Source organism: Giraffa tippelskirchi, chromosome 12, assembly GCF_054371585.1.
Source record: "Giraffa tippelskirchi isolate mGirTip1 chromosome 12, T2T-mGirTip1v1.2.pri, whole genome shotgun sequence".
Lineage (NCBI taxonomy): Eukaryota > Metazoa > Chordata > Mammalia > Artiodactyla > Giraffidae > Giraffa > Giraffa tippelskirchi.
The window spans coordinates 130,232,410-130,245,954 of record NC_137286.1 but is presented as its reverse complement, the minus strand read 5'-3'; positions in this window follow the sequence as shown (position 1 = coordinate 130,245,954).

Genomic DNA, 13,545 nt, shown 5'->3' with positions numbered 1-13,545 from the left:
ACATTTTATAAATATATAAGAATAAAATGGAGAAGCTACTCAGTTAAAAATTATTTTTTTCCACTTTATCAGAAAATTTAGCACTCATAGTATTAATTCATTTATGGGTAAAATCTTGAGTCTTTACAAGTTCACAGGCACTTCTCTGGGTTCTGACAGTCAACAAACACACAAAATCTACTACTGTCATGGGGTTTACATTCAAACTGGGGAGAGAGTGAACTAGATAAATAAGTAAAGTGTTAATATAATCAGTTCAGTTCTGTCATTCAGTCATGTCCGACTCTTTCAACTCCACGGATTGCAGCACGCCAGGCTCCCTGTCCATCACCAACTCCCAGAGCTTGTTGAAACTCATGCCCCTTGAGCCAGTGATGCCATCCAACTATCGTATCCTCTGTCGACCCCTCTCCTCCTGCCTTCAGTCTTTCCCAGCATCAGGGTCTTTTCCAATGAGTCAGTTCTTCACATCAGATGGACAAAGTATTGGAGCTTCAGCTTCAGCGTCAGTCCTTCCAATGAATATTCAGGACTGATTTCCTTTAGGATTGACTGGTTGGATCTCCTTGCAGTCCAAGGGACTTTCAAGAGTCTTCTCCAACACCACAGTTCAAAACCATCAATTTTTCAGCACTCAGCTTTCTTTATGGTCCAACTCTCGCATCCTTACATGACTATTGGAAAAACCATAGTTTTGACTAGATGGACCTTTGTTGGCAAAGTAATGTCTCTGCTTTGTAATATGCTGTCTAGGTTGGTCATAGCTTCTCTTCCAAGGAGCAAGAGTCTTTTAATTTCATGGTTGCAATCACCATCTGCAGTGTTTTTGGAGCCCAAGAAAACAAAGCCTGTCACTGTTTCCCCATCTGTTTTCCATGAAGTGATGAGATATATTAAATATATATCAGTATTTATTAACATAATTTATAGTTAACATATTAAAGATAAGTAAATACTAAAATAAAAAGAAACATCAAGGGAAAATTGCAAATATGGCTGGGAGTGGATTCTTAGATAAAAGTGACCATAAAAAAGCAACATAGTAAATTACTTTGGAGAACACTTGCAAAATGGACATTAGTTTGAGGCAGGAGGAAAATCTGGTGCCAAACCCTGCTATTATCTGACATATTCAGAGCACAGTAATGAGGCTGATGTAATTACAGGAGAGTAAGCAAGAAAGCAGTGTGAAATAATAGGATATAGCACTTTGCATTTCTTGCATTAAATTATTTCAGCAGCCTTTCATCACGATAGGTATTAAAACACAATTATATACAGGTGAAGGTAGAATCAAAAAGTTGCATTGTTTATCTAATGGCTAATAATTAATAAATCCCACTACTCTCTCTGAGATCCAAGTTTTTGAAATACAAATTTGTCACAAATTCTGTTATAGCACAGATGCCATTTTGTAATTAAAGAAATAGCTGATGCTTAAAATGGAAACTGTCTTGCCACAGAGTATCCTTGGCACCTGATTCAAAACAGCATGGAAACCATGTCTTGCCAGTAAAATCACCATTCCAACAGCTTAAATCAAGCTGAGCATCTTATTTGTGGCTTTGTTGATCCATGCCAGTGTTCTGCTTGCAATGTCTCTCAACATACCTGAGTCAAAATTTACTAGTACACAGCATATTCCTTAAAATACATTTTTTAAAGATGGAATGAATGTTTGTCAAGTGGTAGATATTCTTCCTTTAAAGGGAATTTGAGACACAGTGAGTCATGATTACAAAATCAATCAAGAGAATTTACAGGTTAGGCATTGTTTTTAATTTTTGTCTTCTTAATCAGCTCAGTTCAGTTCAGTCGCTCAGTCATGTCCGACTCTTTGCGACCCCATTTGCAGCACGCCAGGCCTCTCTGTCCAGCACCAACTCCCGGAGTCTACCCAAACCCATGTCCATCGAGTCGGTGATGCCATCCAACCATCTCATCCTCTGTCGTCCCCTTCTCCTCCCGCCCCCAATCCTACCCAGCATTAGGGTCTTTTCCAATGAGTCAACCCTTCACATGAGGTGGCCAAAGTATTGGAGTTTCAGCTTCAACATCAGACCTTCCAATGAACACCCAGGATTGATCTCCTTTAGGATGGATTGATTAGATCTCCTTGCAGTCCAAGGGACTCTCAAGAGTCTTCTCCAACACCACAGTTCAAAAGCATCAATTCTTCAGCTCTCAGCTTTCTTCACTGTCCAACCCTCACATCCATACATGACCACTGAAAAAACCATAGCCTTGACTAGACGTACTTTTGTTGGCAAAGTATTGTCTCTGCTTTTAAATATGCTATCTAAGTTGGCCATAACCTTCCTTCCAAGGAGTAAGCATCTTTTAATTTCATGGCTGCAATCACCATCAGCAGTGATTTTGGAGCCCCCAAAAATCAAGTCTGACACTGTTTCCACTGTTTCCCCATCTATTTCCCATGAAGTGATGGGACCAGATGCCATGATGTTAGTTTTCTGAATGTTGAGCTTTAAGCCAACTTTTTCACTCTCCTCTTTCACCTTCATCAAGAGGCTCTTTAGTTCTTCTTCACTTTCTGCCATAAGGGTGGTGTCATCCGCATATCTGAGGTTATTGATATTTCTCCCAGCAATCTTGATTCCAGCTTGTGTTTCTTCCAGCCTAGCATTTCTCATGATGTACTCTGCATATAAGTTAAATAAGCAGGGTGACAATATACAGCCTTGACATACTCCTTTTCCTATTTGGAACCAGTCTGTTGTTCCATGTCCAGTTCTAATTGTTGCTTCCTGACCTGCATACAGGTTTCTCAAGAGACAGGTCAGATGGTCTGGTATTCCCATCTCTTTCAGAATTTTCCACAGTTTATTGTGATCCACACAGTCAAAGGCTTTGGCATAGTCAATAAAGCAGAAATAGATGTTTTTCTGGAAATCTCTTGCTTTTTCGATGATCCAGCGGATATTGGCAATTTGACCTCTGGTTCCTCTGCCTTTTCTAAAACCAGCTGGAACATCTGGAAGTTCACGGTTCACGTATTGCTGAAACCTGGCTTGGAGAATTTTGAGCATTACTTTACTAGCATGTGAGATGAGTACAATTGTGCGGTAGTTTGAGCATTGTTTGGCATTGCCTTTCTTTGGGATTGGAACGAAGACTGACCTTTTCCAGTCCTGTGGCCAATGCTGAGTTTTCCAAATTTGTGGCATATCGAGTGCAGCACTTGCACAGCATCACCTTTGAGGATTTGAAATAGTTCAACTGGAATTCCATCACCTCCACTAGCTTTGTTCGTAGTGATGCTTTCTGAGGCCCACTTGACTTCACATTCCAGGATGTCTGGCTCTAGATGAGTGATCACACCATTGTGATTATCTGGGTCGTGAAGATCTTTTTTGTACAGTTCTTCTGTGTATTCCTGCCACCTCTTCTTAATATCTTCTGCTTCTGTTAGGTCCATACCATTTCTGTCCTTTATCGAGCCTATCTTTGCATGAAATGTTCCTTTGGTATCTCTAATTTTCTTGAAGAGATCTCTAGTCTTTCCCAATCTGTTGTTTTCCTCTATTTCTTTGCACTGATCACTGAGGAAGGCTTTCTTATCTCTCCTTGCTATTCTTTGGAACTCTGCATTCAGATGGGAATATCTTTCCTTTTCTCCTTTGCTTTTCGCTTCGCTTCTCTTCCCAGCTATCTGTAAGGCCTCCTCAGACAGCCATTTTGCTTTTTTGCATTTCTTTTCCATGGGGATTTTCTTGATCCCTGTCCCCTGTACAATGTCACGAACCTCTGTCCATAGTTCATCAGGCACTCTGTCTATCAGGTCTAGTCCCTTAAATCTATTTGTCACTTCCACTGTATACTCATAAGGGATTTGATCTAGGCCATACCTGAATGGTCTAGTGGTTTTCCCTACTTTCTTCAATTTAAGTCTGAATTTGGCAATAAGCAGTTCATGATCCGAGCCACAGTCTGCTCCTGGTCTTGTTTTTGCTGACTGTATAGAGCTTCTCCATCTTTGGCTGCAAAGAATATAATCAGTCTGATTTCGGTGTTGACCATCTGGTGATGTCCACGTGTAGAGTCTTCTCTTGTGTTGTTGGAATAGGGTGTTTGCTATTACCAGTGCGTTCTCATGGCAAAACTCTATTAGCCTTTGCCCTGCTTCATTCTGTACTCCAAGGCCAAACTTGCCTGTTATGCTAGGTGTTTCTTGACTTCCTACTTTTGCATTCCAGTCCCCTATAATGAAAAGGACATCTTTTTTGGGTGTTAGTTCTAGAAGGTCTTGTAGGTCTTCATAGAATCGTTCAACTTCAGCTTCTTCGGCATTACTGGTTGGGGCATAGACTTGGATTACCGTGATATTGTATGGTTTGCCTTGGAAATGAACAGAGATCATTCTGTCGCTTTTGAGATTGCATCCAAGTACTGCATTTCGGACTCTTTTGTTGACCATGATGGCTACTCCATTTCTTCTAAGGGATTCTTGCCCACAGTAGTAGATATAATGGTCATCTGAGTTAAAAGCGTGGCCGAGAGGAGCTAGGCCAGGCCGGGGGGCGGGAGTCTTCTTAATACTCGAATACAAAACAGATGAACTGAATCCCAGGCATATTTAATTTGCAGATAAAATTTAACCATTTTTTCCCTTGAATTATTTAGAAATTTGTTTCAATTTAATTAAATTTGTAATAATATTGCTCTTCAACAGAATCAATAATTTTGATTTTATACCTCTTTAAACGAAATAACTAGGTACCTTTCTCTATGAAAGGTTGAACTGTGGTGCTAGAGAAGATTCCTGAGAATCCCTTGGACAGCAAGGAGATCAAGCCAGTCAATCTTAAGGGAAATAAACTCTGAATACTCATTGGAAGGACTGATGCTGAAGCTGAAGTTCCAGTATTCTGATCATCTGTTATGAACAGCTGACTCATTGGAAAAGTCCCTGATGCTGGGAAAGATTGAGGGCAGAAGGAGAAGTGGGCATCAGAGGATGAGATGGCCGGATGACACCATGGATGCAATGGACATGAACTTGGGCAAACTCTGGAAGATGGTGAGGAACAGAGAGGCCTGGCATACTGCAATCCATGGGGTCGCAAAGCATAAAGTCCATGGGGTTGGACATGACTATGCAACTGAACAACAACAGTCCTTGAATACATAACAGATGAGCTGAATCCCATGCATATTCCATTTGCCGATAAAATTTAACCGTTTTTTCACTTGAATTATTTAGAAATTTGTCTCAACTGAATTAGGTTTGTAATACTTATATTGCTCTTCAACAGAATTAATAATTTTGATTTTATACTTATTTATTTATTTATTTTGTGACCAACTTCTTCTTTTTTTTTTATTATTTTCTATTTTTTAACTTTACAATATTATACAGAGTGAAGTAAGCCAGAAAGAAAAACACCAATACAGTATACTAACACATATATATGTTATTTAGTCAATTGGTAAAGATAACCCTGTATGCGAGACATCAAAAGAGACACAGATAAATAGAACAGTATTATGGACTCTATGGGAGAGGGCGAGGGCAGGATGATATGGGAGAATGGCATGGAAGCATGTAAATTATCATTTGTGAGGCGAATCGCCAGTCCAGCTTCGATGCATGATACAGGGTGCTCGGGGCTGTTGCACCGGGATGGCCCGGAGGGATGGGATGGGGGGGAAGGTGGAGGGGGGGTTCTGGAAGGGGAAAAAATGTACACCCATGGTGGATTCATGTCAATGTATACTTATTTAAACAAAATAACTAGGAGCCTTTGTCTAGGGTTACCTAAAGAGAATAATTAATTTTTACAAATTTTGGATCCATAGTCTTTGGGTAAAATTACTTTTAAAGCTAGATTATTTTTATAGCAGATATTAACTTATGAACCTGACAAAACTGGCCTGCATGCAGTCATTCTGTGAATTCTGTCATTGCAAGTCATTCTGTGAAATGTTGAGAAATAATATTGACACTAGCTTGATACGGTTTAATAAGAAAATTTGGACATTTTCTTAACTGATACAAATTTAGAAAAAAATGTTAAATAATATAATAAGCTTTTCATAATTCCTTAGAACATTCAATTATATATTACCACTGAAACCTTGTGTTTTAATCTACCTAGAAGTTTTTGTTTTTCCTTGTCTGAATTTTTAAATCATAGCTTAGAAGCGACTTTTCAGTGACATTTTAAGAGACCATCCCAGATTTGGATTAGTTGTCATTCCTTTGTATTCCTTTAGGAATCTGTGTGCTAGAACCTGTCAGAGCAGTCACCTGATTGAAAATGATTCATTTTTCTGACTCAGCCACTAGATTCTTGAAACTGGTTCATGTTCACCAAGATAGTTGCAAAGTAAAAAAATGCAATATATAACAGTTTTAAAAAACATTTTAATCCAGTAACATGAATTAAAAATATTATCTAGATGTGTTTTAAAGTGATAGAAATAGTTATAAAAAGCCTTTTATATATTTGACATTATAAAATGTCGCTAGTAATGCAACATATTCCATTGCACTTTACATTCTACAAAATTTTGATAGAAAATGGGATGTTCAAAGCAAAATTGCCCATGTTTCTTTGTTGTAAAATTCAATGAAACACTAATATCTTTTAAATGTTTTTTTCTTAATAAAAATAATTTTAAATTATTTAAGAATGCAGATCATAAGTATTCCCTCATACATCTTCCCAAATAGTAGACATATACAAACATTTATTTTTATGTAATCATAATTAAATCATTTCCCTGATTTAATATCTATTCCTCTGAACAAATTTTATATGTTAATTCATCTTCTTATGAATCTATTATTTCTAAAATTGCAAAAGCTAAAATAGTGCCATTGCATAATCTATGTTCCTAGGCCTATAACTCACCAAAAATTTAACCTAGAATTTACTACCACTATTAAACTTAGCAATAAGTGGTCAGAAAGGCAAAGTGACAGTCATATAAGTGAGTCTGTGTAAATGTGCCAAATGAGAACAGGCAAAGAATTCACCCACATCCTTTTACAGATATCGTTCTTAAAAACAGAAAACGTGATATGCTGAACATTTCCTATCACATTTCCGATCACACTACAGATACTCAATTGGTATTTGTTAAAAAGAATTCATTAAAATTAAATTCATTACTTTTCTTAATACTGATTGCCAATTAAGTTGTTTCGGAATTCTGTTCTTGAAGTGAGTCTCCTTGCAAGGAATTAAGAAAGACAGAAACGGTGTGAGCACATTATAGCTAGGGCTTCCCAAGTGGCGCTAGTGGTAAAAAATCCGCCTGCCTAGGCAGGAGACATAAGAAATGCGGGTTCGATCCCTGAGTCAGGAAGATCACCTGGAGGAGGTCATGGCAACCCACTCCACTATTCTTGCCTGGAGAATCCCAGAACAGAAGAGCCTGGTGGGCTATAGTCTATAGGGTCGCAAAGAGTCAGATACAACTGAGGTGACTTAGCAGACTTAGCATATACACACATTCAAGGAGATATTATTAACTGAATCAATGTAAACTAACAAAAAAGAGCTTGTGCACCTGACAGACTTGATTGCAACATGGCAAATACTGCTGTTACTGTTCAAGAAGGCCTATATAGGAATATAGTAGAAGCCTACAGAGGTAAATGGACTATGGCAAATTTGGGAATGAAAGGCAACCTTTATGGAGAAAAAAGTTTCATCATACCAACTCCATGCCAGATAACCTAAGATGACTCCCATTCCCATGCAGAACAGACTACAGAGTGAGGGTGTGCTAGACGTGCAGCAAAAGGAGTTGGTTAATTTTAACAGTTACAGAAATCAATAGAGATATTATGTTAATATTAGCTTGCTTATTTTATATATCTGCCTATTTACTTTGGTATATCTGGCCCTGAATAATTTGTTCTTTATAGTCAATCAAGCCACGTTTTGAGACCACATAGTTATGGGGCAGATCCCGCAGCATGGCACATTCTCTAAGCTGGAAAAGACCACCAATGTCCACTTAAGATACAACCAAGCCATATTCTCCTAAATGGGAAGCAAATTGTTTAATTCTCCTATATGAAGTGTCAAATCATTAATCTGAACTCTTCTTGGCTTTCAGTATCCAGCCTATTGTCCAGAAAGTCTATGGTTTAATCAGTTGAAGTCTCTTGCTTAGAACTTATTGTGGTACCCAGTTGGTATGACACTGGGACTCAGAGGACAGTACACCACAAGAGCAATGAGATCTCTAATGACAAATATTCTTCTTCTACCTTAAACCCAGGCCAGATACATTTCCATATTATACTTCCTCTATAGAGGAAAATATAAATACTCATTATATTATAGCATTCAAAAAATCAAAGACATGACTCTCTTACAAATACAAAATATAATTTAACACATGCCAAATATTTTATTCAACCCATTAATAACTGAGGAAAAACTGATTCCAACAGTATTTTTATAACTTGGTTTTTATAGACAGCAAAAATATTGTTAAATTAAGATTGGTCACTACATTAGAATACAGACTAGTAATGTCCTTCAGGGCAATAAAATCATAGATTATCCTACCATATATTTGGTTCTCTAAGAATATTCTACAAACTGACAATTAAACTTCATAATATTTGATATCCTACGGAATAAAATAATCTTTAGGTTGGTCTATTAAATCACTATGATACTCAAAGAAAATGCTTTCATCTTCCTTGTTTGTTTACACATTTTAAGAAAATAAATGCATTTTAATGTGGTAATTAAGATGCTTTATATTGTTGTCTGGAGATATTTTTAGTAAGGATACGTCATTTCAGCCTTTTTATTTATTTTTTAAGATAACATCTTTATTGAGTTGTAATTCTCATATCATAAATTTTATTCTTTTTAAGATTACAATCCAATAGTACTTCATATACTTTCAAGGTTGTGCATTTGTCACCACTATCTAATTCTAGACCATTTTCATCACTTCTCCCCAAAGAAGACTTACACCATTATCACTCACTTTTCACCCTCTATTCCCCGTCTCCACCCCAACTCATGACAAGCACAAAACCAGTTTCTGTCTCCGTGGATTTGCCTATTCTGTACATTTCATGGGCTTCCCAAGTGGCACAGTGGTAAAGAATTTGCCTGCCAGTGCAGGAGACACAAGAGATGCAGATTTGACTCCTGCGTGAGAAGATTCCTCTGGAATAGGAAAGGGCAACCTGCTCCAGTATTCTTGCTGAAAAGAATTTCTCTTGGAAAATTTTTTTGGAAAATTCCATGGACAGAGGACCCTGGCCTGCTAAGTCCACAGGGTTGCAAAGAGTCAGATACGACTGAGCGACTGAGCACACACAGAAGTACATTTCATATAATGGAACTGAAATATGCGGACTTTTGTTCCTGGCTTCTTTAACTTAGAATAGTGTTTTTTTTTTTTTTTTAATTTTATAAGAGTATAGTTGATTTACAATGTTGTGTTAGTTTCAGGTGTACAGAAAATTGAATCAGATCTACATATACCCATTCTTTTTTTCTTTTTAGATTCTTTTCCATATAGGCTATTACAGAGTATTAGTAGCGTCCCCTGTGCTATATAGCAAGTTCTCACTAGTTACCAGTTTTATATATAGTAGTGTGTATATGTCAATCCCATTCTCCTAATTTATCCCCCCACCTTCTCCTTTGGTAACCATGTTTTTTTTTTCCTACATCTACGATTCTGCTTCTGTTTTGTAAATAAATTCATTTGTGACCTTTTTTTTTTAGATTCCACATATAAGCAATATCATATGATATTTGTCTTTCTGTGTCTGACTTACTTCACTCAGTATGACAATCTCTAGGTCCAACCATGTTGCAAAAAATGGCATCATTTTGTTCTTTTGTTATTCAGCCATTTTAATTGACGTTAACAGTTCAACCTAGCTTAATTTCTTGGTTTTCAACATGTCATGTCCTATGCTTTCTTTCTCTATGTCTTTTATTTTCCTGATTTCACTGGAACTATTAAAATGCCTCTTTAAAAATTTGTCTAAACTCTTTCTTCAAGTTTCTTATGAATACAATATTGTGAACTTTTTCTTACTCTGTGACAATGCTATTTATTTTGACCTTCTAATATAGTCAGTTCTATTATAAGGTGACACATGCATTCCTAAACAGCACTGCATGCACTATGCAAAATTGTCTAATAAATTCACAGAATTTGTGGGAAAAGTGAGGTTGGGACCAAGCACTCAAAAACTTCCTCTGTGGCACAAACTCAGTAAAGATAAGTGCTTCATAAAAATGGTAGCAGCTTTACAAATCTTAGATGATTAAGCACTAGATAAATAACTAGAAAATGACATGAAGTTTTCTTATGGACTGGGCATTGGACAAATGTCAAATGGTGGAAGGAGAGTTATATAAAATAGGATGTTTTGAATTGAGTTGTTCTGTGTTTGAGGCATGTGTGTGTGTGTTGTGCATTTGTATATTCCTACATGTCTTGATTCATGTAACAAAGCTGTAGTTTTCTGCATTCACTTAGTGTTTCTCATGGACACATGAAATTTGCATCATGCTCAAATTATTTCCTAATATATTCATCATGTTGGAACAAGTCCATTTTCTCAAAACAAACCTTATCACTGAACGGACAATATTTATTGTATCTTTATATTCAGAAATGTAATTTTAAAGTCCTATTATATTTTTTAGGCACATATTTCATTTCTCCTTTTTGTTGTTGTTCAATCATGAAGTCATGTCCGACTCTTTGCAACCCCATAGACCAGCATGCCAGGCTCCTCTGTCCTCCCCTATCTTCCTGAAAGTAAAAGTGAAAGTCACTCAGTCATGTCTGACTCTTTGCAACCCCATGGACTAGACAATGGAATTCTCCAGGCCAGAATACTGGCATGGGTAGCCTTCCCCTTTCTCCATGGAGTCTTCACAACTCAGGGATCGAACCCAGGTCTCACACATTGCAGGTGAATTCTTTACCAGCTGAGCCACAAGGGAAGCCCTAACTCCCGGAGTTTGTTCAAATTCATGTTCATTGAGTCAATGATGCTATCTAACCATCTCATCTGGAATTATTAGTAATTACCCTCTACTCCTGCCCAGTAGCATATTGGACACCTTCTGACCATGCGGCAGGAGTCGGGGGCGGTGCTCATCTTCTGTGAGGTTCTCCAGGCAAGAACACTGGAGTGGGTTGTCATTTCCTCCTCCAGTGGACCATGTTTTGACAGAACTCTTCACTATGACCCACCTATCTTGGGTGGCCCTGCTGCTGCTGCTGCTGCTAAGTCGCTTCAGTCGTGTCCGACTCTGTGCGACCCCAGAGACGGCAGCCCACCAGGCTCCGTCGTCCCTGGGATTCTCCAGGCAAGAATACTGGAGTGGGTTGCCATTTCCTTCTCCAGTGCATTAAAGGGAAAAGTGAAAGTGAAGTCGCTCAGTCGTCCGACTCTTAGCGACCCCGTGGACTGTAGCCTACCAGGCTCCTCTGTCCATGGGATTTTCCAGGCAAGAGTACTGGAGTAGGGTGCCATTGGGGTGGCCCTGCAGGGCATGGCTAATAGCTTCAATGAGTTATGCAAGCCCCTTCTCCACGGCAAGGCTGTGATCCATGAAGGATTCTCCTAGAATACAATACAACATGTTCTCCTACATATTGTATTGTATTGTGTGTGTGCTCAGTTGTGTCTGACTCTCTGCAGTCCCAGGGACTGTAGCCCACGAGGCTCCTCTGTCCATGGAAATCACCAGGTAAGAATACTGGAGTGAATTGCCATTTCCTACTTCAGTGAATCTTCCCAACTCAGGGACTGAACCAGCGTCTCTTGCATCTCTTGCTCTGGCAGGCAGATTCTTTACTACTAGCACTACCTGGGAAGCCCCATTACTTTTGTGTTAATTTATGTATCATTCAAAATTACATTTCTCCTGGACTTTAAACTTTGAGGTAACTTTGAGGTAACAATACAGTTTCCTTCGATTGTAGTTGCTTACCCTTGAACTGTGAGCCATAAATCTGGGCTATAATAAAATTCTTTATCTGTAATTAATAATGCATTGAAGTACTACTTAACAAACACAAATAGATGAAAATGACAAATCATATATACACTTTTAACCATGAAACTTTGCTGGATAAAGATACATAAAAAGGCAGAGAGCATCTTAATAAAACTATTATATAAATTCCAAATTTCTTATTTTTGATATTTAGAACATTTAGTTAGTGGTATCTTTTTGTATTCTGGTCTGGCATCATTTTGCTCATTCTTATTCTAAGGATATTCTTCAGTAAAACTTCTGCTGCTTTTATCCCAAATCATTCTCATTTGTGTCACTTCCTTAGGCTAAATGCTTGTTAAAAACTGGAGAAAATTCTTAATCTATGCATAAGATCAAGTCAGAGTTCACTTTCTCTACAAAGTCTTTGCTGATCATTTTCCTCAGGGAGTTTGTTTTCCTCCAATGCAGTATTCTACCTCCTTACAAACTGAGACTATCATCACCCTCTATTTTCTTCTGAATTCAGCACTGCTTTGGGTTTTTTTCCTGCTACCTCTGTATTTTGTTCTTATTACAATTATTTTGCATTCGAATGGGGTTATGCAGGGAACTTTATTATTTTTGTTGGACAGTGGCTTTTCTGATTTGGGTACCAACTGGGAACATATTTCTTTAGAAACATAAAACTATATACCTTTTAACTTCCTCTGTAAAATTCTATTTTATCTGAATTTTATCTGAATAATGTGCTTCAGTGCTTCTGTTCTAGGAATAGTAAAACCTCAAAAATATTTATTAGGAATTATGTTTTGAAATAAAATTTACTTTTGTGCAATAGTGTAGTAATATGTAAATGATTTCTAGCATTATTTTGTTTTTTTTTCTGAATTCTTAGGAACTTTATTATTAATATGATTGAACTAATCGGTTTGAAAAAGAATACGAGAAACCAAGAAGATTCATATTTTTTGAGGATATGTCATATACAAGGCATGGGCTAGATGATTAACCATATCTAGTCAATTTTCCCCCAAATCTCTAAGGGGAGGAATTTTTATGTACTTTTTATAAAAATGTCATACTTTGTTAATAGCATCCTGATTCAGGACAGAATTCTCTCCAAACACAAGTCTATGGCAAAGATCAGGTAAATCTAGAGTAAGAGGAAGGGAGTAAACCCACTCTGTTCTCTACCATCCCATGGGTGTGTGCTAGGTTGCTTTAGTTGTGTCCGACTCTTTGTGACTCCGTGGACGGTAGCCCACCAGGCTCCTATGTCCATGGGATTTCCCAGGTGAGAATACTGGAGTGGGTTACCATGCCCTCCTCCAGGGAATCTTCCCAACCCAGACCTCAAACCATGTCTCATACATCTCTTGCATTGGCAGGTGGGCTCTTTACCCCTAGTGGGATGCTAGTCAAAATATATTCTTATATACACATTACCTAAGTTTCTTTGATTTGAAAAATTTCATATAATTATATAACATGAATGCTTCGATGCAGCTCATAAATCTTAGTAACTGAAGCCTACCGATAAATTTACAGAATATACAGTCTATCTTCT